Source organism: Blennius ocellaris, assembly GCF_963422515.1.
Source record: "Blennius ocellaris genome assembly, chromosome: 2".
NCBI classification, from domain to species: domain Eukaryota; kingdom Metazoa; phylum Chordata; class Actinopteri; order Blenniiformes; family Blenniidae; genus Blennius; species Blennius ocellaris.
Window position 1 is genome coordinate 13,832,393 of NC_137651.1, and position 27,558 is coordinate 13,859,950.

Below are 27,558 nucleotides of genomic sequence, written 5' to 3' on the forward strand. Positions count from 1 at the left end.
TCAATACTTTGTCTATTTAACGTACATAAATTAAAGGGGAGACAAGTGATTACATGTCACAAAGTTGTGTGGGTCACAATTACAAACTGATTGACATTAGTTGGTGTGTTGCTTTACTATATGCTTTACTTTACTATATTAAGTCCCCCAACACATTATGAGCAAATATTGAGTGGAGTAAGTGAGAACCTGATTCAGTGATATAAAGATCTTTTATGAAAGTGTGCATGTATGATCAGTTATAGCTCAGACATGTCGGTCGGTAGTCTTCACACCCCGAGGTGCGACCCTGCCTGCAGGTGTGCCTTCATCAGACAACTGCACCACTCGCCTTACTGGCATTACCAGCAATCTTACCTTCTCACTTAAATTCTCTCCAATTCCCTGTGCTCCACGTAAGGCCTGTGGGCCCAACGCTCCTCTGTGCAGTCCTTTAGCCGGTGACATTAAATGTTACGCCACAACTCACCCTCTCTCCTCCTTCTCTTTGCTCATGTTTTCTTTCAGCTGTTGCAGCTTCTCCTCCATCTCTCTTCTCCTATCAGACAAAGTTGCAGTCACCTTTTGAAGGTCTTGTAAGTTCCTGTGGCGACATAAACAAGCACATATAAACAATCAATCAACAGCAATCAATCATACAAATGACCTGCTTTGTCAGATTGGACAGCCTGCATTTCATCAATATGTTCAATTCATCTTCTGCGCTAGTAGATCTCGGTTGCCATGACTAATCGATACTTTAATCAATTAGTCACTGGATCAGAGTATCACCAAGAAAGGCCTCTATTCAGTCAATTACCTGGTGGCAAATGAGAAACTGTAGTGAGAAACTGGACAAAAAAAAAATGTGGAGAGCTTTATGAAGACAACAAATATCCTGCAGTAAAAAAAAGAAAAAAGAAAAATACATGATCCAGCACAAAGTCCATTCTGTGAAACAACCTTTGTGAAAATATGTTTTGATTGGTAACTATTGCATCCAAAGTAACCCTAATAGGCTTATAGCAAATGCCTTAAATCACACCACTGATCTCATCTCATCTTACCTGGCATTGAGCTTGACAGATTTGGCCTTGTTGTTTGGAGGCACCAGAAAGTCATTTACATTCATGTCTCTTCTTTTCGGTAGCTCAGGTATTCCTCTCGTGTCTTTCTCTCGGCTTTTTACGAAGAGTCTCTTCTGCAATAAAAAAAAAAAAAAAAAACAGTAATGGCATAAAACTGGATATCATGCAGGGCTCAAGCTAAATCACACACAGCCATAAATGAATACTGCCGCAGTGTAACGGGTAAAATGGCAGGGACACATTTACCCAAATAAATAAGAGGATGTTAAACCAAGCATTCCTGTGAGTTTCAAATTGTTTCTGACAGACTTAAGAGTATGTTAAATGGGTTTTCAGCAATAAAAGCCAATTAAGGAAGAAAAAAGAAACAAGCCTGAAAGTCGGATAATATTGTACAACGCTTAAGCCATGCTAGGTGACGGCCAAGCTGGTGGGAGATTGTTGTTAGGTGGAGGTGAGAGAGCCGAGACGTAACTTCTTTACAGTCGACCATACAAAACCTAACCTACGAAGTCTTTTATTGAAACTTTTCACCACCTGATCATCAGTACCATGTGAAAGAGACTACATTTAATATAGTTTAATAGACAGCAAAGTAAAGGTGTGACTGAAATGGCTCAGTTAAATTTTTATACTCACTGATAATATCCAAGTGCTCTAATGGCTGCTTTCCATGAGCTCTAGCCATCTAATACTTGCTTGCCATTCCCAAAAGTCTAACCGTGTGCATAGTAAAATCAAGCCATCAAACTTATCCTGTTTATGCGCTAAAATATCTTGATTCAGACAAACACCCTTGAAACTGGACTTCCTCATAAGCCTTGGAAGACATTTTGACATTGTCAAGTGTCTTCACCAGTCCATGACTTGAACTGATGAAGGCGGCCTACTCCAGACAACACTTAATCGGACATTTTGAACAATACTTCCTGGTGTAAGATACAATGAAATTTCCACAAAATCCCATCCACCTGCTGCTCATATTGAACTTTGTGCTTTGTCTGTTTTTTCAGATCTGCTGAAATATCCAAAATCCTACCTGCCAGTGTTTCTCTTCAAATTACTGTTGGCAAAAGCCTGTTGCTTCAAGGTACATGTATTCTGCAGTGCTCGGTATGTGCGTTTTCACACATTCACCCTGACAGCATGCCTTTGATGCAGTCACTACTGCAGTAGCAAGAAGGTAGCCAACTTTTACTGCCACATCCCTGTTCTCACGGGCCTCTGTGATGGCATGTCCTCTACTTGTATTAAAAACCTGTGACAGCAGAGAATGGAATCAACAACTGAATAAATCAGAAATTGGAAGTGTCCAAGTCTGTTTAAAAAAAATCTATAATAATAAAGATTTTTTTTTTGTCCTTATCACATTATACCAGGTCATCCTGCAGGCTAGAAAAACGTTTTGTTCACAAACCAATGAATAGCCTGTGTTAACCTACCCAACAATACACAAAGAGGCACACGTTGCATCGTTTTTCCAATGTGACATAACGCATCTTCCGAAAAAAAATAAATAAATAACTACATCAAATTTGCAGCAGCAAACGTTTGCAGTCATACCCACCCTGGCCTAGACATCATCAGTTGTCTTTTTACACGAAGGTGTGGTTAAGGTTGCAGGTAAAGTAGACTCGTTCACAGCGTTGTGTGTAGGCAGTGCGTTGTCATGGCCACAGCAGCAACTCAGGCGTGTTGATCACGACAGTGATCGCTGCCATACTTACTGCTTGCTCAGTAAAGTAAAAAAAATAAAATAAAATAAAAATCGTGATTAAAGTGACTTAACTGTAAACCAAGCACGCGCAAACGCTCCACGTGCATTGACGCCCCTGCCAGCCCGCAGTTCCAAAAATGAAGTCACTTGAGGTTGCACGGCGGATGTCGGCTGATGTCAAGAATCATGTCAGCTAATTGCTTTCAAAATAAAAGTATTACTACTTCGCCATGACCTCGACCATTCTTCTCAAAAAATTATGTTTTAAGCAAAAAAAACGACTTATTAATAAACAATCCAAATAATGTGTAATTGATTATTGACAGCAGCCGACAACCACCGTGCGGGCTCACTTGACTTTCATTTTGGAAACTGTGGGCTGTTTAGTTTAGGTTGCAATTATATATATTCTAAAAAAAAACAAAAAAAAAAAACCTACCTCTGTCGAACTCCTTGATTAACTCAGTCTTGATGGTACAGTTAATCTCTAACTTTTTTCAGGCAAACAACAATGTCGACGTTGAATGTCGCCGGTGACACGTTTCAGTGTCTTCACAGAGTGTCTGTTGAACTGGGGTCTCTATGGAAACCTCGAGTGTTTTTCTCGCGATATCTCAGGCGACGACGAGAACTCGAGGGAGAGCGAGAGAGAGAGAGAGAGAGAGAGAGAGAGAGAGAGAGATTGTTTGATACAGCTGACATTAATGCCTGAAATGTGCTTCATTGGGCCAATAAGACCTAAATGTGTGTAATGTTATCAAACATATGGATCAATTGAACTACATTCTGTGTTTCCCACCAGGAGATATCATGTATGGGTCGTTAAAGTACATGACTGATCTTTACAATGATTATAAATTGTTCTTTATGAATACTCTTCAGAATCTGCACATGGTCACAATACAAGTAAATGCATATAGTTTCTTATAAATCATTATGGCCAACATAATTCAATAGAATCTGTAAAGTCAGTTTAACTTGAGGAATGTATGCCAAACTTACTGTCTGTGTAGACCAGCATAAAAGAGATTTAGAGCTCAGGTTACAATTTGGTTCACGTTATGGTTGGAGTCAGGTTCAGGAATAGACCAGGGGTGTAAAGCATAAGGCCCATGATCCAAGCCCAGCCCACAAGAGGATCTAATCTGGTCCACCAAACCACCAAGCAAACTCAAAAAAATATATAAAAAAATTCAAAGAAACCACTGATTTTTGAACAAATTTCTTCAGAGTAGTGGAGATATTGGTGATATGAAAGATAACAACATCATTGCTCAAAGCCATGTTGTCAGGGTGAGTTTGTAAACAGATCTATAATTCATTTCAGTGTATTTGCAAAATAAGGTATCATTAAAATTGGTTTTATGTTGAGACTGTAGTGTTTTGTTGGACGTAATTGTTTGGTTTTGTGAAAATATAGACATCTTCACCATGTATATTTGGGCAACAACCAAAACAAAAAAAGAGTCAAAGTTTAAGGTTAAAGGGATCATATCATGAAAAATAAATTTTCTAATGGTTTTTCAACAGTAATAATTGTCCCTATACCTGGGAATGACATCCCAGAAGTGAAGCAAGTCTGTCACCTCCCTCCCTGGTTTGTTTAATTTTTTTAAAGTGTGTTGCTCCAACATGCCAATCAGAACTCAAACACTATACAGTGTCATCTGGGGTTTAGCCAATCGCAATCAAGGTAGGCCATCCCTTGAACTAAAATGTGTTTGACTCTTCTGAATTAGATTTACAGGCTGAGGAATGTTATGTTTATTTGAATAACAGAACAAGATCGACACAATCAGTCTGTATGTGTTGTTGTTGTTGTTGTGAACTTTTCTCTGTCTAAATTTGTTAACTAATCTGTGACTTTTTAAAAGAATAAACACTACTGTATGCTTTTGTTTGTTCGGGGAATAAACATAAAATTCAAAGGCATCTATTCCCATATTGCCTGAGTAATCATGGGTAGTGGGAATTCCCTTCTAATTAAAATCCTCGCAGCATCAAGATAAATTTTATAGCACTGATGAGAGCTTTGAACCCTCGTTATTTTCTTCTCGAGCAGAGAGTTGTCTTTAGTCATCCAAGAAGAAGATTTTAGATAGGCTATTTCATGTTGACAAGCATTAGAGATCAAAAGCTAAACTATTTCCCATTAGCCCCATAAGATAAATGTAGTGAATTGAAAAAGACCAAAGTGAAGAACATAATGAGCATGTGTGCCCACACGAGTGATTGTTTGTCCATAAGGCAACTGAGTCTCTGCGTCTATATGCTGTAAGTGAAAGAGGAAGGAGATCAAAGACAAATCTCAGGTCATTCCAGGAAAGAAAAGAAGACACAAGACAAGATACAAGACACAGTTTACAGTGGGTTACCTATAGCATTTGCTTGCCACAGTCCCTGAAGTACAATCACTTCAATGAGAATGTTAAACGTTCTAACACTGTAGCTTTCATACAGTTAGACAAAACAACAGGCAAATTTGGAAAACGAATACAAAATCCTCTTTGAATTTGAATAGCTCATGTTATGAAAAGTGAACGTATAACCTAAAAGAAAATGTTTTATGTATCATATAACTACAGTAAAATAAATATTAAATACCTTTTTGTATCAAATGAATGAATCAAATGTTGGAGAATGTGTATATTTAGCAGCATTCATAGAATAAATAGAACTATAAAATAGTTTTACAAAAAGATTATAGTGAAGTACTTTAGAGCAAGTAGAATACATTAGAGTGAAATAATAAATAAATACAGTATATACATGCCAGGGCTAAAGAACCAATGAATACAATATATACACAGAGAAGGGCTTGGTTGTAAAATGACTAATGGAAGAATGAATAGCTCAAAACATTTTCTGGAATACTGTACACTTTAAATGTCCAAGAAAGTCTTTGTTTTATGTATGCCTATCCTATTCATAGGATCTATGGAATAAGTGAGAATATGAACATTTTACTGCCAGAAAACCAACAAGAAAACAGACAAACAAAGAAAGCAAAAACATCTAAAGACCACCAATAACATCAAAAGACTAATAAGGTTTGATGGTCAACAGGAAGAAAGGATCTCCTGTGGTGCATTCTGGTGAAGCTGCTCCTGCTGTTGACCAGTACATCATCTTGGAGGCGTAAGAAACATTGTTCAGCAGAGACCTCAGCTTGGACCACCTGTGGAGTCCATCTTCACCCCTGCAACGTCGCTGACCTTTCAAACCAGTCTGTTGATCCTGTTGGTGTCGACCACCCTTAGCCTGCCACCCCAGGATTTAACAGAATTCGACGTGTTGTGATCTTTGTCCTCCTCTTCATCTTCTTCATTGTCATTATTATTGGCATTATCTTGCACATATTTGCATGACAGTCGTGTTTGTCCCACAGTGAGACTGGGCAGTCGTACATTCGGCCTCATTTGTATTGCAGGACAAAAGAAACTTTCTGAAGAGTACAAAAGCACTCTTCTTTGTCAGGTATGCCTTTCTCTCACTTTTTTTTTTGTCTTCATCCTTCCGAGCTGTCCTCCCTCAAAACCACAGTACAATTATGGCTCAGCAAGCACACCACCACTTCATCCCTAAATCCGTTTCTCTCTCTCTCTCTCTCTCCCTCCCTCCCTCTCCTCCAACATTGTTGGCATATGACCTATTACTCCTGCCATCAGAAAAGTGAGGGCGTATGACTTATTGAGCGTGCCTGTGCGTGTGAGGATGGTCATTTAGGGTCGTGACCCTCCAGCTGGATTCTGTCTCTGCTACTAAATAGTGACACTCTCTCTCTCTCTCTCTCTCTCTCTCTCTCTCTCTCTCTCTCTCTCTCTCTCTCTCTCTCTCTCTCTCTCTCTCTCTCCACCTCTCCCTGCCTGCAGACAGCAGGGTGTGTAGCAGCATACCGATGAGTGGATGAGTGAGAAGAAGGGAAAGATGGGGTAAGAGAGGATGCAGACATGAGCGGTGGAGGTTGGAGATGCGGGCGGTGGCGAGGTGCGGGGGTGGGGGTGGGGTTGCATAGCGAGTGGCGAGAAGGCACGTGGAAAAGCATTTAGGAAGAGAACAAGGGAGCAACAGAATGCATGAAAGTATGGCTACAACAGCCGAGCAGTTGGAGTAAAGGACAAGCATTGCGCTGTAAAATGTCACGGCCATTTAATTCATTAGGAGGCAATGATAATGGCGCTGTACTGAATGTCATCTGCTGGGTTAAACCTTCCTCAACAGCCCCATGCTGGATATATATTGACTGTTTGGCAATGGCTGGAAACCTTTTAGCAATGACAGAGTAGCAGTCAGCCAGCCAGAATCAACACATTTTTTTGTAACTCCCTGGTATGCAAGGGTGGGGAGGGGGAGGTTGTGGATAATCCTGGGAGTATATTGATGAAATAATGGAGAAATTGTTAAATAACCTTGAAAAAGGCGGTTGGGAGCTTACATCCATCCATCATATATACCTGCCTATTCCTATTCAGAGTAACAGAGGGATAAAGACTAGGCCTGCATGCACAAAAGGGAGGAAGGTCACCAGCCCATCATGGGATTAACAGGCACATGCTTTTATCCAGGCAATTTTAATCTTACAATTCACCTAATCTACATGCCTTTGTATCACACAGCAACATCAGAGCACAACAAAGCATTCACAAGACGTTCCTGCTGTGACCGTCATGCTAACTACTAAGTCCGAGAACGTCCCCCACTGTAATATAATGGTACAGAAACCATTGAGCCTTACACTGATTGGATCCTGACCTGAATATGTTGAACCAAATCAAACTAAATTGCTCATAAGTAGGATGAATATGGGATGTATTAACTGAAATCTACTCACATCAACTCAACTAACGTCGGGAAAGTGAAGCAGCATGAGATCAATTTATTTCACCATTGAAAAGAGAGAAAAAGTGGGGAAGGAAGAAAAGCAGGTAAAAATGTGATGCTCCGTGATCAAAAATAAAGAATAAACTAATCTCTTTTCATGCTTTCAGACTTCTAGACATGACCAATTACCCCACAAGCAGCCAGGAATAAGAATTACCCGAGCACAGTCACAGCTCACAGGTTAGAATACAACCTCAGGTGGTAGGTATTATTGAGAGAAGGAGGGAGAGAGAGAGAGAGAGAGAGAGAGAGAGAAAGAGAGAGAGAGCGCAAGAGAGAGAGAGAGATTGTCTATTTGAATTTGTAATGCAACGCTTTGTCTCTTAATGTGGTGCTGAAGAGACACGTGAAAACAAGCTACTGGGTGTGAGACAGGCTTTGTCTCAGCAAATCTACCAATGTTTGTCAAATAACATTTGAATACTAGCTAGATGCTTTTTCATTTGAAATATCCGGTGTTTTTATACAGTCTGCAACTGCTGTGACCTTTACAGTCACAGCAGTGACTGTAAAGGTCAATATTACAATATTTGCACTTAGTCTTGCTTCATCGTTTTAATTAGTCTCTAGTACACTCACAATAAATTATGTTAAAACATGTGTTTTGATAAAATAATGCCTTTCATCACGTTCAAAAATTGAAAGTCATGGTGATGGTGACAATAATGTGGCAGAAGAAAGTATTCCTTTGCAAAGCTCTTGGGAATGTCCACCCCACACTTTGAAAACCACATCTTCAAACCACTCCAAATAAAATGATTAAGATTGTATCACTTGTCGGCCTCTTTTTACATAAAATTGGTCCTTTTGTCATACGGCAGGCCTGTAGCAACATTTGAATTTGCTGAATCAGACTGGTAACCCTTTGGGTTTCAAGGGCCACTAATGTTCACATGATCATTGAAGAACCTCAACAAGAGTCATTGTTTACAGTCGAACCCGTTTTCTCTTCAGCAGTCAAAGCCAATAGTTTGTCATTTTCCTGACGATGTGGATGTGTGCCTGAGAAACCCGTCCTGAGGATTATGGCATGATAATTCTGGGAGTGAGCTGCATCTGACTGATACCGACTCAACCTTACCTCAGCATATACCTCGATATTTGTTTGTAGAAATCATTCTTACTTTGCTTGCTGATGTTTAATCTGTTTTCTTATTGTCTACAGTTTGACAACACAGTTCAGATTATATTGTTTGGTAAATGCAAGAGTGCTACAGTTACGAGTTTGAAACACTGTGAAAGATGTGCACTAATGTGAAAGATTATCATGATCTTTTCACGAGATTATCATATTGTTTTCTCCTGTCTCACATATAACTTTGTGTCTTGACCAATGGCTGAAGTAAAAGTCAGCTCTGATTGCACGTGCCTTCTCTTTTCACAGTGTACATACATTTATATGACGTGCAGACTGTGTGTGGAAGTCAGTTTTTTTTTTCCTCCTATATGACCTGCTATATAAAAAACTAACGTTTAAATGATAACTTTTGATGGATCTCACATGTTTCAAGTATTTATTTTGATATTTCACACAGTTTTATAATCAAGAATTTCCCTCCAACTCAGGCAGCCATTGTTGGTCTGGACAGATTTCAGTATTTGTCTGTTAAAATTCAAGATATTGTTAAGGTGTTCGAATAAATATTTCAAGGAATGAAACCAATTTATTAGATGGTCGTATGGAGTATCCAGTAGCAGGTCCCATCCTTGAGAGATAATGAGATATCTTCTTGCCGGGGTTCTCATTGATGGGGAAAAAAAACACCAACAAAAAACACCCTCTCTCAGGCCATGACTGTGAAGAGTGGTACTCAGTGGACATGTGGGCCTAAAAGATGTGAGCAAGATGATGAGGATTCAGAGCAGAGAATGAGGTTCAGTGCCATCACTGGAGGCCACAGCGGGATCTGAAGCATGGACAGGCATACTTGTCTGGGTCCTTAACATCATGAAGAGAGTCCAGTGTACCGACTCCACTAATGATGTCTTCATCCTCCTGTGCCTGTGTGCTGAAGGTCCCACAGGGTGCATAATTAGCCAACGTGTACACAGTGTGTGTCAGTGTGTGACCATGCATGCGTATGTGTGCTTTTGGATAACCATCTTAAACCACAGAAAACAAACTGACAAGAACAAACTGATGAAGTAAAACAAATAGGAAATAGTAGTGTAACAGTCACTACTGTGAAACAGTCGCAACTACTGAACTTTCAGATGGCTCACAACTCATTATTATTATTGCCATATTTGAAAGGCCTGTCAAACTGCAAGCTTTAGCATTATCCAACAGTTACTATTTCATCAAACTCTTTTTACTGGACAACGACCACCTGAGTCCTCCTGAACAACAGCCTCAAATAATGGATAATGGGGATCTTTATTCGCAACTTCAGACAGATTTGTTGACTGAATCACTCCAACGACGGCCCTTTTTCCCCCTGAAAGACTGAGTACTTCAAGAGCTATTTTATGAAGTAAGTAATTCCACATCTTTTGAACAAAGTACGGTAACTGGTAACATTAAACATTCACTATTCACTCACAGCAGAAATATTAAGACAATTGCTGTAGTAGCATTGTCCAAGTTACTGATCACACTTCTGGTTATTTCTTTAAAAAGTGGAAAACTTACTTGACTGATTTCTGCTGATTATATTTTTCTGATTTTTTTTTGTTTTTTCTTAATGATCCTAATAGTTTGCATGTAGTAGTATAACGCTGTGATATATTAGCTGCACATCCACAAGGTAGATGCACTTCTCAACACCTATTCCTGAAATAAGTTAAATAAGGACAATAACAAAATGCAAAAACCAAGTAGCCATATCAGAGAGTAATGCAGAAAGATACATGGAGTGCTTTCATCAACGTCAGAAATAACAACTAATGAGCGAACCTGCTTCATCAACCTACTATTTTTGATAGTAATCAGCCATTATTATGTTACTGCCAAAAGTAGTGGAGAAGGAATAAAAGTGAAATGGCACGGAGCGAGCGACAAGGAGAGCTGCAACAAAAGTGAAGGAAGAAATGGCTCAACAGGGCAAATAGGATATCAAAGTGTCAGGAACTGATGGCCAGTCACTGGATGTCATTGAGGAAGAGACAGAGTGGTATTGCGAGCTGCAGATGGAAGGGAGAGGGGCCAGAAGGCTGGACGCAAAAGGCCAAGTGAGAAATTGAGAGGTTGAGTGCGGAAGGGAGGAACGGCAGGGGGAGATGGATGAGCAACAGAGGCAAAGGTGCACTTGGATGAGTAGGGAGAGGAACACCGAGGAACACAAATGGGTGGCTCTTCATCATGTGGAGTAGCTTAAACTGATGGCTCTATGACACACACACACACACACACACACACACACACACACACACACACACACACACACACACACACACACACACACACACACACACACACCACAGAGATCAAGGCACATCAGCCCTGAAGTGTCGATGATGGCAAGCAGTGAGTCTAATGATTACCTGATGCAGAAGGAAAGCAGAAGGAGATGGACAAAGTTATAAAACAAGGGGGAATAAAAGCAAAATATAAATTCAAAAAATATATATTGAAGGCATTTGGATGACCGCACTCAGGTAAAAGCATGACAAGAAAATGGTTTTCTGGAAATCTAAAGAATATAATAAAAAAAATAATTTACTGCACAACAGTGCATGATACAGTAAACTACCCTCCTTCATTGGACAGTGATTAATTGCCTACTTTGGCTTGGATATAAAATGTGACAGCGACACAGGCTGTCTTGTTAAAGCTTGAAATAAAATTATGTGACTCCACCTCCCACCCCCTTTTTTTTTTTTAAACTTTCCTCAATTTTATTACATCCAACTCTCGGAACAAATGAGTGTCACAGTAACTGCTGCGTAGAAATCTGGGTCAGACATGACGTTTAATAACCAGGGAACAAGCTGATACTGTTTGATCACATCTGCCTATTGTTCTGCCATGGATTATAGAGACAAATGGTGGCATGAACAAGATTTAGAATAGACACTCACCCCCACCCCATCGAAAACAATGTGGCTGGAAGCACAGGTAAAATAAAACTCCAATACCTTTCACTGCTGCTCTTTTTTCTGTTCTCTCTCTCACACACACACACACACACACACACACACACACACACACACACACACACACACACACACACACACACACACACACACACACACACACACACACACACACACCTGTGCGTATGCGCATCCACGCAATCGCAGTAGCCTATCAGTGAGCCGTACCTCTACTGCCATCTCGAGGTCACACGTGGAACACGTCCTGGATTGATTGCACTGCAGAGATTACTCCTCGAAGGGTGACTGTCTCTCCTGTACCAACTCCCTTGCGGAGAGAAGTCATCGTCATCATATCAGGCTTATCACAACTGGCATCTCGCTTGGGTTTATTGCAAATTGCATATCAAAGCAAGATTAGTGCACAACCCAAAAAGGAAATAAATTGTACACGTGCTTCAGAGACTGCATGCACCTCTGTGAGGTCTATGTAAACAAAAGCAATGGATGACTAATGCCTGAGTTTGTTTATCTGCAGGACATGATTGGACTGTTTGTACCCATGTGTAAGGATGAAAGAGCTGGGATGTGTGGTGACTGTGTGGAGAATCTTATAAATACATATAGACGCATGTACTTATAAGAGGTTACGAAATATCCACCTGTCTTCTCTGGGTTCCAATCTGAACTTGCAGCACAGATGGTTTTGACTTGATAGGGAAAAAAACCATAAAGGTGCCTCTAAATCTGATTTACTAATACCTTATACTTTGATTTTCATCCAATCCCCCAAAAAGTATAATTTGTGTATGTAACATAAAACTGTAGTTTTGTAGCTTTGGTACATGTATTATGAACAAGTAATAACATGTGTAATTATGAATTTTCTAAATGCATGAAAAGGGCTTGGAACATTATTTTGACTATTAAATCAAGAGCCACACCTTTTCTTCAAGTCTTTGCATAATGTTAACCTCAACAAATTCTTCAATAGCTCCAATTACTTCTTTAAAAAGTGTTACTAGTTGCATAGAATAAGTATTTATAACTCATGCCTTACTTGTAATTGTATTATTTAGGTTGGGTTTTTATTATAATGTGTACATGTTGTATCTTGTAGTGTTGCTGCAACACATTAGTCACGAAGTTCAGCTGAACTTAGTTATTTGGAAGTAAAATTAAACATTTAACACCTTATTTTGGATCTTTTGAGGTAAGCAGCCATTATTAAAGATGACCATTTTTCATGCACATGATCCAGTGTGGGTACACAATTTCTATCCACTGTGCAAAAAGAATGATAATGAGAAGAAGCAGTAACAAAACAGCTGAGATAAACATAAACAATATACAGTATATTTATAAATTCTATTCTGAAACAGAATGTAGAGATGTTATCATTTATTTATTTGTTTAAATATCTTACATTCTTACAAGTCTGAAGAGAAACAAGATGTGATAACTTTTAGCTTTTACCTTTTGTGAGCTGGACTACCATTTTATTGACATGTGGCTCTCTCTCCCTCTCTCGATGGTGTGTCTCAAGTGTGATCAAATTACAGAAATTTTCATTCACATAATACCCATTTGCACATTATTTGCTATGAGCAAGAGTTTTGCGTAAACAGAATGAAATCCTGTCTCTCACGCATGCATGCATTTATCTCAAATACAGACAGGTTAGCTCCAGGGAGTCAATCATAAAAAAAGAAGCTATTATTCATTTAAGAGTTATACAGTAGGTGTATTTCCCCCCAAAATGCCTGCTTCTTTAGTCACTGGGCTGACACAAAGACAGCATTGCAGTCAGTAACGTCATTAATTTCACCAGCTTCCAGGCACCAGTCATGTCTCCTTCCCTTCCCCACCTACTCCATGTCGAACACTGAGGCAATGCCCACTGCTCAGTGAAGTGAAATGGTATTTAATTAGCTTTGTTGATCTGCGTTCATTTATTCAGCCCACACAGTAAACATTCCTGATTTTTAGTTAATCATCACTATATCAGCCTGTCCCACCTGCTGATACCGATTACTTATGGATTAATGGCCATCTAAAATACTTATCTCTTGCCATGCATGCGCATACAGGAAAAAAAAAAAACACACACACACCTGGAGAAATTTATGAAGCAGTACTGTATATACATGCAGACATACGCAGGCGCAGCGCTCGGGATGGACAGTTTCTGTCATCGCAGCACTTTTCAAAACAGGCTCTGATTAAACAGCAGCTTAGAGCGCTTTAATTTCATGGAAGAACAGACAGCAAGAGAGGGAGCATTGAAGAGAGACCCTGAAAGGAAGAGAGAGAGAGAGAGAGAGAGAGAGAGAGAGAGAGAGAGAGAGAGAACATGGGGGCAACATGGACTGAAAGAGTGGAGGTGCGGGGTAGCGGGGTAGTCTGATAGAACTCGAGAGAATGGAACAAGCCGCAGCAAGAGAGTAGATTGAAAAGATGGATGGAAGATGAGGGTGAACGAGTGGGACAGAGTAAAGAGGGAGATTACTTAAGCCACTGAAGGCAGCAATGATAGACAGGATACAGTGGAGGAGGAGGGGGGGTTTCGTGGAGAAGTGAGAGCACAGCAGAAAGAAGATAAGAAAGGAAGAAAGTGAAAGAAATACAGTGTAAAGGGAGAGATCTGAAGGCCTGTCCAGAATTTAAAATACCCCGAACGGGAGGTGAGGAGAGGTTGCAGAATCTATACGCTGCAGGCAGGTGAAAGGCTTCAATATTTCAGGCACATAAAAAATTAAAACCCCTACTAAAATCTGTGAATGCTGAATATTTGTGAGGGGCCCTATGCACTCGTAACACTACACGTGTTCAGATGCGATCATTATCACTACGCACATATAGCGGTGCGCGCACACACATGCTTCAACTTAACGGCTGAATGGAAAAGGGAGAAAGATTATTAGGGGATATCAGTTATGGGGCTGCGACCACGAGGCCAAACTGTCGCACCACGTTCCGAGCCAACACACAAGTGAACGTTTGTGTCGGCAGAGTAAATAGCAAATGGAAGGAGCGAGGCCAGCCTCCCCAGCAGTTTGAAGCGTGCAGCGAGTGGAGCATTTTTCTCCCCAGTGTCAGATGTGTTATTCTATAGATTTCCACACAGAAGCAGTTCACTCAAGAAGGCTTTAAGTATTCAGAAGAGATAATGTGATCTGCAAATGCATGTGGGCACGCATCGGCACACACACATACACACACACTCACAGCACGCACACACAAACAGGCTCTTTCAAATACTGCTTTTATAATATATGTTAAAGTACTTACAAAGCCATTTTGCTTTGAAGAGCTCACTGTGGCCTTAAGGAGAACTGTGCAAGAAGCTAGCTATGGTACCAGAATAGTAATAATATATGAATATTAATGCCACATTCTCCATTCTCAACTGCCTATAGTTGACACAAGACCTTTACTGCTGAATGTTTGCATGGAGACTACTTAATGCATGTCCGAAGACTATCTGGACACTAGAGCTGTACGCCCAAACTGCTCTTTAAACTTTGCCTCCAGAGACTCAACAAGACTATTATTATATAGATTTTTCAATGGGCTGACAGCAACGTCACATACCTGCTGCAGACATGTCACTATTGACTCTTTTGTAACTTTGAATCTTTCACATTTTTGATCATCCACAACCGATGTGGCCAATTAAGCAAAATCCCGCCATCTGAAAGGACGTTTGAAAGATTTTCTGCACGTGAGAGAAGAAGATGCTCATCGCCGTGTCCTGCGGAGAAGCAGAGAGGAAGGGGAAATGAGGAGGAAAAGGCAGAAAAATGCACCACGCGACAAGCGGACGGAAGAGAGCTGGCATGCTGAAATTGGTGTGGAGGTCATTAGCTACTGCGCATATTAATAAATCTGAGATATGGAGTGAGATATGATGAAAGTGGTGTTTAACAATAGCATGCTCACACTTTCCTCATTAAATGCACGGTGGATGCGTTTGCTGGTTGCTATAACTTAAGTTGGACATAGAACATTTTTCTAGATCCCTCTTTTCAAGTCTTACTAGCTCTTCATCTCACTGCCTTACATTTTCCTTATTTCACTTCTAATCTTTCTGGCTGTTTATCTACATCTTCTCTTTGTGCCCCCTGTCTAACGTTTACATTCGCCATACTCCTAAACCTTTACATTTTCTATCCACCACTTGTCTCTTTGTCCTCTCTTCATCGACTGATCCTTGTTCTGTCTTTTTTTCCCACTTCAACTTTCTCTTCACTTCTTATCTTTGCTGGTTTCCTCTCACTGGCCATTCATTTATGTCTATGCCCCTCTTTCCTCAAGTTATTTATTTCAAGTCCACACACATATTCTCCTCACTTCCCTTCATCTTCATCCTCCTCCCCTCCCTACACTACAGTTTGGACAGACCGGGGTAGATAAAGTGAAAAAGAAACCCGTTTTGACTTGTGAGGGCATCAGTATTTACAACCAGTGTGTGTGTGTGTGTGTGTGTGTGTACTGATGGGTAGCAGCCGTAGCCCAGGGAAGCAGCACACAGTGTCAAAGTTAATTTATTGCCCTACACCTTCTCAACATTAAGACTGTTTAAAAGTGCTGCTTAGCATTCTGATAGCATGCATCTTCCTGCTCCGAGTCAAATGTTCCTGCACTGATTGAGCCCAGATACACACATTAACGAACACACACGTCTGCACACACAGGCAAACATGATCACTGCACTGCCCCCATGGACAGAGTTTAACATGTGCAGTGCACTGATGGATGGTTTTCATCTAAATCTGGTGCTTTTGTCTTTGAAGCCAAGCGTGGCTCTAATTGACTGTGCTAAACATGACGAGCCAATGGCCACTCTGGCCACTCGTCCATACTGCCCTCCTGTCAGGGGACCCATAACACAGCACATTTGACCGATGGTCACTCGTAATGTCGTACTTCCGGTAAATAACATGGTAGAATGGACAGAATGGCCTGTAATATAGCAAAAAATGTACTCTATTTCTCCATGCTCTCCACTCCCTCTTCCTCATAAAACTATAATCTCCAGCTATATCCATTTGAACAAGTGCAGCAGCAATCATAGTGCAATTAAAAACCCATTCAGGCCGCATCCCCATCAAAATCAATGATGATGGGAGATGCAAACACAGATAGGGAGAAAATGGTAGGAACCTCAGATATACAATGTCTGCAAGTAAATAAAGATCATTAGCTATACAGGCGCTTGGCCTTCAAAGCAATCAGTGCAGGAAAGGTACAAACTTTATAAATGTATGAATTATTGCAGTGGTACCCATTTACCAGTGACACCAGGTGTGCAATCTGAGGCTCTAGAACCATTCTGTAGTTCCTCCCTGCAGATTTTAAATAGTTCACTTTCATATAAATATCTCTTTTATTTACACAAAAACTTTCTTTCAAACTAATTCAACTTCAATTCAACTTTATTCATATAGCACCAAATACAACACGTCATTCCTAGGCACTTTTAACAGAGAACACTTCTATCAATTCATGGTGAAAAATTTGACATTTATTTATGGATTTTTTGTTGTTTTGTGTTTAAAATATGATTCATCCTTGCACCTTGTGTTTTGAGCATGTAAAATGTTCTTATATCGTAGATAGTTTCACTACCGTTATTCATGAATTATCAGGCAACCCTGCACCAAGGGTCAAATTTGTGTTGTCATGAAAACAGACTTGCAACTTTCCAGTTCCAAACTCTCTTGTATATATTCCATTTTCTGTGTGATTTTGCCGTTATAATTATAGCTGTGGTCTATAACTGTGTGGTAATTGCTGACATGTGGAACACAGCATCTTCTTCTTCTTACCTGTTTTAGTTTTTCTAATGCCCACTAAACACAGTGGACAATCCAAGGTGTTTAAGATTTAATGTCATACTTTCCACTTTTTCATCTCTTTATTTTATCAATACGTTTTTTTTTTTTTAAACCACCTGAATCCAATTTTTTATCTGCTTTTGATCATTGATATTCTGAAGGTAATTCAGTTATATATGTATTCATCATGATAAGGTTACAGGACTGCACAGTGGTGTAATGGTTACCACTCTTGCCTCACAATGAGATGTCGAAGTTAAGGTTTGTGTGGTTTTCTCTGTTAAATTCATTTATTTTGCATTACAGTTTTTGTTGGCAGAAGAATTTGTCCACTTATGCTGAGTGTTTTCCAAATATTACTGGCCTGGTGAGATGAATAAAGATAATTGTTGGCTACCAGTTTCTCATGATCCCTGGCAGAAACAACATTTCATATGTCTCAGTATTTTACTGTGAACGTTGATGGTAAAATGTCAAATTTCAACAGGGTGTATTTGGGGAGCTAAAAGCTCAAAGCACGACCAGTCGACACTTTTGTCTGGTCTCTGCTCTGCAAAAGCAACATAATGTGTTTGTTTCCAATCACTTGACAGGCAACACCGTCCAAAACTACCAAAAATAACTCCAATAAAACCAACATTGCACATTGATCATTTCCCTCCCAATGTCCTACTTTAATTTGTCAAAGGCTGAAGTTATTTAAAGACTGTGTTTATTTGTGGATTTGTCCACCTGGCTCCCACTGGCTTTATTTTTGGCTGCTGAGAGCAGATCTTCTTCTTTTCATCCTGCTTCAAGATGTATCACAAACCTGATGCTTCTGGACTGAAGGAGTTCACTAAATGCACTGGAGAATGTACGCAGATGTGTCTACTGAATTGAATTTACAATCCTTAAATCAGGAGGCTGGGAGTTTTTATTTATTTTGTTACAGTACTCTATAGAAAATCACTACTTTATGGAAAACTATGCATGTAATAGTCACAACAGTTAGATATTTCATGAGAACAAATAAATATTACTACTTTGCATTAGAAAAAGCTTAAGACAGGGGTGTCAAACACATTTAATTTCATGGGACAAATATAGCCTAATTTCATCTCGAGTGGGCCGGGCTGGTAAAAATAGTGCCTTAATGACCTTGAAATGTAAACTTTTGGTTGTTGTTTTGGCGCAGCGTATATGTAGTCAAATGTTTGTGCTGTATTTTCGCAAAAACTACCCAAAATGACTACAATCTCAACAAAGTCAAATTTAGTGAAACTTTCTGGCCAAAAATACAATGAAATTAACCCCAAAAAAGCTCTTCTGTAGCTCTTGAATTATGCATGTTTTCACAAACTTAACCCGACAACGTGGCTTTAAGGCTCATTTACTAGCAACACGGTAGCAGGCTTTCATTGCAGCATCACCGATATTGCAGCTCAGGTTGTTGTGTCCACTGCTCTTAAGAAATTTGTTGAAAAAAAAAATTTTTTTCCTTGAAATTGTTAGTATTTGTTTGACGGTTTGGAGCCTTTTGCGGCCTGGTTTTGGCCCACGGGCCTTATATTTAACACCCCTGGCTCAAGAGGTATACGAATGGGTACATTATGGTTTGATCACTGTTCTTCTTCTTCTTAAAAAAAACTCACATTAAAGGAAATCTAGAAGAAAAAAATCAACCCTCTTCATGTCTAAAATAGCCAGGCACAAACATGGAGACACTTTTGGTTTGAAGGTCGTGTTGTGACATCTCTCCCATGGCTGCCTTCTCACTATGCACACCAGCCATCTCCGTATCTCAGTAAAAACAGACACACTCAGTAAATTGGCTGGTAATCGCACGATGGAGTTCTGGAATAGGAGTGTGGCACTGCAGGAGCAAAAGCCAGGAAGAGAAATATTGTATCTGAAGTGTTGCATGTTCACACACAGTCGGGGTATTACGATAAACCCCTCCGAGACACGCGTGGGAAGTGCATGCGTGTACTTCCCACGCGTGTGTGGGTGCTTTTGCATGTATGTGTGCGTTTCAGTTATTAATCTGTATGACAATAAATCTTGTTTGTGGTGGACGCTAAAATTAACCAGGCAATGCCAAGATGAGAACTAAATTACATGACAAATGTAAATTTGATTTATGGTAATTATGCTGCAATCAGGCAGCCTGGGCTTCAATGTGCATGCAGACTAATTCACCTGCCACCAAACTCATACATACAAATGAAGCAATCTTAAAAAAAAAATAGAGTATATGAACAGAGATCTATGCACCACTGAAACAGATAAAACAATATTACAAGTCTGGGTGCTTCAGGCCAATTAATGTGCTGTGCATGCATGTGCAAACAGACCGTGCTTGCTCACACATAGAGTGTATGTTTGCAATAACTGTAACCTCAATTACGACTTAAAATCAGCAATAAGTGAGCCTAATTCTCCGAAGGCAATATGTGAGGGATCTCATATTGAGAAATTGCAGTTTAATGGCTCCACAAATTATGTGAGCTTACAAAGTCTCACAATGAAGATTCACACTGTAGGAAGCCGTAGGAAAGTGAGCGATGAGATGTCCACAACCCGAATGTCACCTTAGAAATTAAGCGAATGACCAGCAAATTAATATAAATTGAACCTGAAAGGCATGCAAATTATGGAAATCCACACATACACACACACAGGAGATAAGAACACTGCACCAAGAGGCCCATATAGCGGTGCACTTTAATCACAGAGTTCATTTCATTTCCTCCCCTCTCTCCTTTATCACAGGCTTGGTTCTTATTCATCTTCATAAGAAAGCCGAGGAAGAGGAGCCAGCTCCTAATAGCTTACTGATTTACATGATGAGTGTTTAGCCCCATAGAGAAACCCCTGGAAATACAGGGACAAGTGCGCACACAAATACTTCTGAATTCTTTTACTGACACACACACACACACACACACCTTAATGTAATGATGTAATGTGTTTTCACATTACTGAGACAAAGATTCAGATGCCTATAAGCACACACTTCTACACCCAAACACACACAATAAGTAGAACAAACAAGGAAGGCCGCGCTATAAAGAGATGAGTTAGCACTCATGCACCGCTTTGCTTGTTTAGCGTGTAACTCAATTTGAAATGCTAACACTGCCATACGCTCAGGGGTATGCAACGGCAGGGCAGCATCATCGGTCCACTTCCTGGTAATTTAACCGAATTCTGTTGACACAGAACACTTATGCAGTGGCCTCATATTTTACACACACTGAATGAATTAATTGGGATTTTTTTGTTGTTGTTGTTTTTTTTGTCTTTAGAGCTGCACATCATTTGTACGCTGGACCTACTTTGAATTGCAAATGAGGTGGGGCTTTAACATACCACAGTGTATATATACATGAGACTGTACATGTGAGTTGTGTGTCGCTGAAAGCTGAGACGCATATATATATATATATATATATATATATATATATATATATATATATATATATATATATATATATATATATTTCAGGACAGAGCAGATGATAGAGCACTCTCATATTCAGTATTACATTTGAAAAGAAAAAAAATGTTTTGAGAATAAATTGCATGCCACTGAGTACTGCCAATAATCACCTCGTTCTAAAACTGTTCAACCAATTTATTAAAAGAACTTGGAGGAGGAACTGATGATTAGGCTGCAGGAATTAAACTGACTGAAGGAGTTTCGCAGGACTGACAGCTCCGCGTTTATGTTTGCTGGCTGTCGACAATAACAGGTGGAACTCACAGTGAGGGATCCAATTAAAATCAAAATCAACATGCCTGCTTGTAATTGCTTTCCCACCTTCACATTGGCACCGTGTGTGCGTGCGTGCATGTGTGCATGTGTGCGTGTGCCACAGGGCACCATGTCTTATTTCTCCTGTGGATACTGGAATACTTTGTGTTGCCACAGAGATTAGACTGAGAGCCCAGACCCATCAATATCCATGACTCCTGTATTGCTCACAAACACACACCCAGAGATGGAGAGAGCAGAACAGACCTGACACTCTCACTCAGTGGTGAATGGCTGTCCTGATGGACTGAGGCTATTTAGACACACACACACACACGCACAGACACACACACACACAAAAGGAAGGAAGGAGAGGATTAGAAAATGTGCAGGGTGAAGTTTCTCCTCAGTCATATTAATTGTGGAAAAAAATAAGATGTGTACAAATATGCGCATACATTTAAAAAAAGTAATGAATATAAATGTATTGTTAAATAATTTAAACGCTATCTTTTTTTCCACTTAAAAATTAGAGATCCATTGCAAAATATACAAAACCCCAAAGTACTTTGGATGTATTTTTTTTAATTGTTTGCTTTTGAGAAAGTACTCGTAGTAATGTTTTAAGTCCATCATTTTCCCTCCAGACGTACAGTATTGAGACCCGTCTATCAATCGTCTACACCACTTTATCCTGTTCAGAGTTAGAGGGCGCTGGAGCCAATCCCAGCTAACTATGGGTGTGGGCAGGTTACACCTTTACAGGGCAAACACACACAGAAACACACTCACATTCACACCTAGGTACAATTTTAGCATCACCAATTAACCTCACATGCAGGTTTTAGGACCGTAGGAGGAAACCCATGCAGGCACGGGGAGAACATGAACCCATAATATTCTTGTTGTGAGGCGAGAGTGCTTACCACTGCTAGACTTGCAAGAGTCAAATTGACTTCCAATTAAAGCATGTTTTAGATTTGCAGTATCTCTCAGAGACAGAAACAGCCTTAATGATACTTTTCAAGATGACAAAACAGAGACGGGGTAACAGAACTGACGCAGGCATTAAAGTTTGAATCTGCATCAAATAAAACTGATTATTTGCGAGCTGTGCAGTTACATATTGTATGTCTTTCACATTAAGTGTATGTTAATTAAAATAGGAACTATCGCATTCTAACCCCATTTAGCATTTCCATTGTGTAGAGCAACAAGATAAAGATTTTGCTGACGTTGCAACAAAGTGAAGATGGTGAAGGTGGTCAGAAGTTGGTAGCTGCTTTTATCAAAACTTCAGAGATCTATTCTTAAAACCAAGAGATGGATTTTGTCCGACGGTTTCCCTCTCATTCACAGGTCGTACCATCACGGAGGAAATCTACAACAACAACAAAAAAACCTTTTGACCGGCCTGTATCTCCAAACTGAGAAAAATGCTGACTCATCTACTGAGACGCTCCTGCAGTTACAATCCACCACTTCATGCCCTTTTCAACAGGGCTGTCAAATTCAAGGACGACACTCAGGGAAGTTTCAGTAGCAGAACCAGTGATATGAGACTTTGATTACCTCCAAAAAAATGACAACTTAGAATGATTCCTTTTGTTTTAGTGCCGAACTGTAGGACACATGCTTTCACTCATTCATCCCCTCAATTTGACCTCAAACCATTTTTGCTTCGCTCCAAAAAGATCTTCCAAATTATTTGCATGAAGATTGCCATAGCTGGAGAGTGACCATACGGTCTACAAAGACAACTGATGTTCACTCACTTGCATTGCATTATGGGTGTTATTATGGGTGACATTTTAAAAATGCTGGTTGTACTCCGGAGTCAAATTTGACCCCATCACCAAGTGATGTCTTCATGGAGCAATGTATAACATTACTCTGCATTTTATCATTTTATCACAATGGTCACACGCACACACACACACACACACACACACACACACACACACACACACACACACACACACACACACACACACACACACACACACACACACACACACACACACACACACACACACACACACACACACACACACACACACACACACACACACACACACAGTTGATGGAGTGAAGCCATTCCCTCTCCTCACCTCACTCCCAGACGCTGGCAAGAAGCCCAGTCAAGACCTGCCAATTGTTCCTTCCACCAAATCAACCACACAAGCGTTTTTGATGAGCTCAGTACAGTGAGATTCACATAGTGACCCCCCCCCCGTGGATATATGGCACACACTTCTCCCCACAGTTCACTCTTTTCAGGTGTTTCAAAAGTTGTTTTTTTTTCCATTTAAAATGTGCAGCCCTTTGTCATTTGACTTGCCCTTGGGCTTACAGAGAGACTTAGAATGTCTTTCTTCCCCACATCTACCATTTTCATTATCTTTATGAAACTATCCCACTGTGGATTAATATTACATTATTCTTCTGATTGCTAACATTTTCATGGTCACATAATGAGAAATGGTGAACTTTATAATCACAGGAAAAGGCTTTTTTCCCTTTTATTTGAGTTAATATTGCAGCTCAGAAAAATGGCTTTAGAGGAGCAAACATGTTTGATCGACCTTTATTAATTGCTTTCATCATTCATCAGCTCTCAGACATCATATAATTTGTACAAACTGTCACTATGACCCATACAAGGCTTCGTACTGTTGACTGGGCAAACTGCCACTGCTGACACCACTTGAGAACATCTTTCTTCTTGACTTAAAGGGAATATCTTTCATTACAACGCTGAGTTTAAATGCGTTTCACCAGAGTCACACTGGTGCTTTGAGGTCAGCAGAGTATGATCTCCCATATTCCCTGTAAAAGCTAAGTTCTGTGTGGTTGCACTTTGGCTTTTATAAGGAAGGCTTCATATCTGTATGGCATGTTTGTGTGCCGCTGCAAATATAGAAATAGAAATGTTTGAGCTTTCGTGCAGCTTAATAGTGGAGCAGCCCATGGAGTATAGTACTTTAAAATGTAATCAATTATAGCTTGGATTACTTGGAAGTCCATCTTGATGATATCCACAAAGCTGTGTGAGTGTGACACTGTTTAGGTCAGTCTAATGATCAAGGTCCTGTTTATACAATGTTTTCACAGAAAACTGAAAACTTTCACAGCATTTTGGGTGTCCATTTACTGTACAATGACACTTGGAGCCACTGAAAAATGAAGTTTTTGAAAATGCGCAGACTCTCAAATGGGGTAATCACAACTTTTCAGAAATGTTGCAACTGCGCTTGCACACCAAGGCCGTAGTACACAGTTCTTCTGCACGAGTGAGTCGATGGACAAGAACAACAATGGCAGCCTCAATAGTGGCGTGACTCCGGGTCCATACCTTCCTGGGACTCGATAGTTTTATAGTTGAGTCACCGTAATAGCAATACAACTAGGTTGTATGTACATACCAATGTCGGTGTACTCACATTGTTAGTGTTTATAGCGTATTGTTCTCCACGCATGTGTGCTTGGTTTTTTATTACAAAAACAAACAACACTGCCTACACATGGCCCAGTATAAAAACTGCACAAAATAAAAATGCAAAAAAAAATTGAGGAGTAACCTCTTAGACAATAGCTTCAACATTGATGTTAACAGTAAGCAGAATAGAGACTTCAACGTTTCCCCATCCAATAAAAGAAAAGAACTACAAGCACCCACAGAAACCTCACAGAACGGCCACAAGTAAAGCAGAGAAAAAAGTAATGATGGTATAGCAATAAATTATTTCCAACATTGCCAATTAGACCTGGCATTTAAACAAAGCTGTGGCTGGAGGAAAGCTCTGTGTGACATCTTGCACTGTTCTTAGTTGAAATGTGAGTTCAGAATAAAAGTGAGCTCTTACCTTCGTCTTGATCCAAACTGTTGTTCCTCAAGAACAAACTGACAAAATCTTGACTCCTGAAGGAACACCCCCATGACATATTTCCTAAAGGTCAGAACCGAGCGTTCATGCTTCAGCACAGGAGCTGTGTTTTTCTACAGCTCTTGGAACTATCAGGAAATCTACTTTCTTAAAAGTTAATAGGAAGCTCAGGCAGAGACAGTAGGCATTTGTTGCACACTAACATTGATGAAAGACAGTAAAATGAGTCTTCATCTATTCATCCAGCCATATTCCATCCCACTTTATCTGACGCAGGGTCTCCGAGGTTGGAAGTGATCCATGCTGAGAAGTGTAGTGTACTTCACCTTGAGTAGGTGTTCATATTGAGTCAAATACAGAGAAACAGACATTTTACCATACCACACTTCGCATGGGAAATTTAGAGTTACCAATCTAAGTATCAATAGCAAACCCGTACACGTACAGGAAGAGCATGCAATGTGGCTCTATCTAAATCCACTTAATTATTTACTTAACATTGGGTTAAATCTTGTACTTTAAACTTTTAGTCATTATAGCTACTGACTCAGAGGCCATTCAAACAATCTATACATAATCGATAAGTTATCGTGTAAAAAGGCTGATTGCTGTGGCTGATATGAGTAAAGAAAACTTAATCAAATAAAAAAAGAAAGTCAATAAATGCTTGAATAGAAACATCAAACAATAGGTTTAACAAGGATGGGTGCTATTTTACATACTGTCAATTATGCAGTAACAGTGCGTCTTCATTTCACTGAGAAACACACACAACCATGATCAATACATAGCGAAATGAGTGAAAAACACTCAGCAGCTCAGAAAGCTTAGTTTTGTGATGATCAAGTCCAGAGTTCTCTGGATTTTCAGAGCTCCCTCATGTATTCATCTTCATCTCGTCACTCATCTGTATTTGTGACATGAAAATCCATGTCTATCTGGAAAACCAGACAATCTAAATCTTTCATATATCTGGTCGAAAGTGCATAAAGGCCTGAAGGCACTGTGAGGGAATGAGAGTGACTTTGAAAAGCCCAGTACAGACTTCTCAACTTTTACGGACTTGTATAACGGCTCAATCAGTTTGAAACAATAAGTTGATCTGTGTTCCCCTGAAATAACGCTGACTGTGAACTTCACGGTCTTCTAAAAAGCAACAGAATTGGGAACCTCTTATGTGCCATTTAAAAAAAAATCTTTTTTGCTTTACAGCTGTGAATGACTTTCATGACGACTCGCTGTTACGCGCCACACGCTGTCCTGAGGCCGAGGCATGAAATGAGGGGAATAGCTGCAATTTAGCTGTGTTGCTATGATTCATGCCATCTTGCCCACATGGCAGACAGGATCCAATTCACTTTGTGCAATTGTTGGGCCAATCACAAAACATTTTTTTTTAAAAGAATTTAAACATAGAATAGGGATTCAAGATCACGAGGTCGCGTTTCTACAGGACAAATCACACCAGGCACACTAAACAAAACAATAAAGCGTAAAATAAGATGTATCCTGGTGTAATGACGCCAAAGCTTTCCACCTGCAGGCAAAATATCTTATGTACATTCACGGTTCTGTCCCACTGTCCTCAACTGTGCCTTGTTTGTCCTGTCAGTTTCAGTACTACCAGAAGGGATCATTTGTCATCTTCTTGCCCTCGATGGTCACTCTGGTCCCCGTCCAGTTCTTTGTGTGGATGCAGCGGTCCAGGTTGCTCTAAGCACCAATGGTCCTCCTACCAATGAAGGACACATTTTTGTGAAATGTGATCTAAAGTTTTTGACCGAACTTTCGCTTTGGTCATATGTATCTGGACGCACGCCACAAAGTGTTAGACGACTGTTTCTTTATTTCCCTTGGCTTTGCATTCTTTGGTAACATGCTGAATATGTATTTAATCTTTCATTTACACAATTTCCCTTTTGATTAGACACCACACAAGCAGTCTATGAATCCTGCGGTTTGGAAATCATAGCTTAAAATAGACCAGCTCAGATGGCTCCGTGCTGCTGCACGTGTGAGCAGCCATCAGCATGCTGGTATGAAATCCGGCATATTTCCCTTAAGGTATGTTGTATTATATAAAGCCAGCATATGAAGGTATACATGCATGTTTTCATTCCTTCATCCAATGCTTTATGTTTGGTGAATTTCTATGAATATATTTAGTGTGACAGTGTGTGGGTGAGTGCGTACGTGTGCTTTTGTGTGACTGTGTGAGTGTGTGTGTGGGCCCGAGGCAAACTAAAATGAAGCAACACTCAGCAGACACTGCCCCGGGCCAACTTAATATGGGCCTCCTCTAACACACACACACACAGACACACACACACACACAACAGTGGCTTGACGCTGGGTTTCACATCCATTTCGTCAACTGGATACTACCACCCAC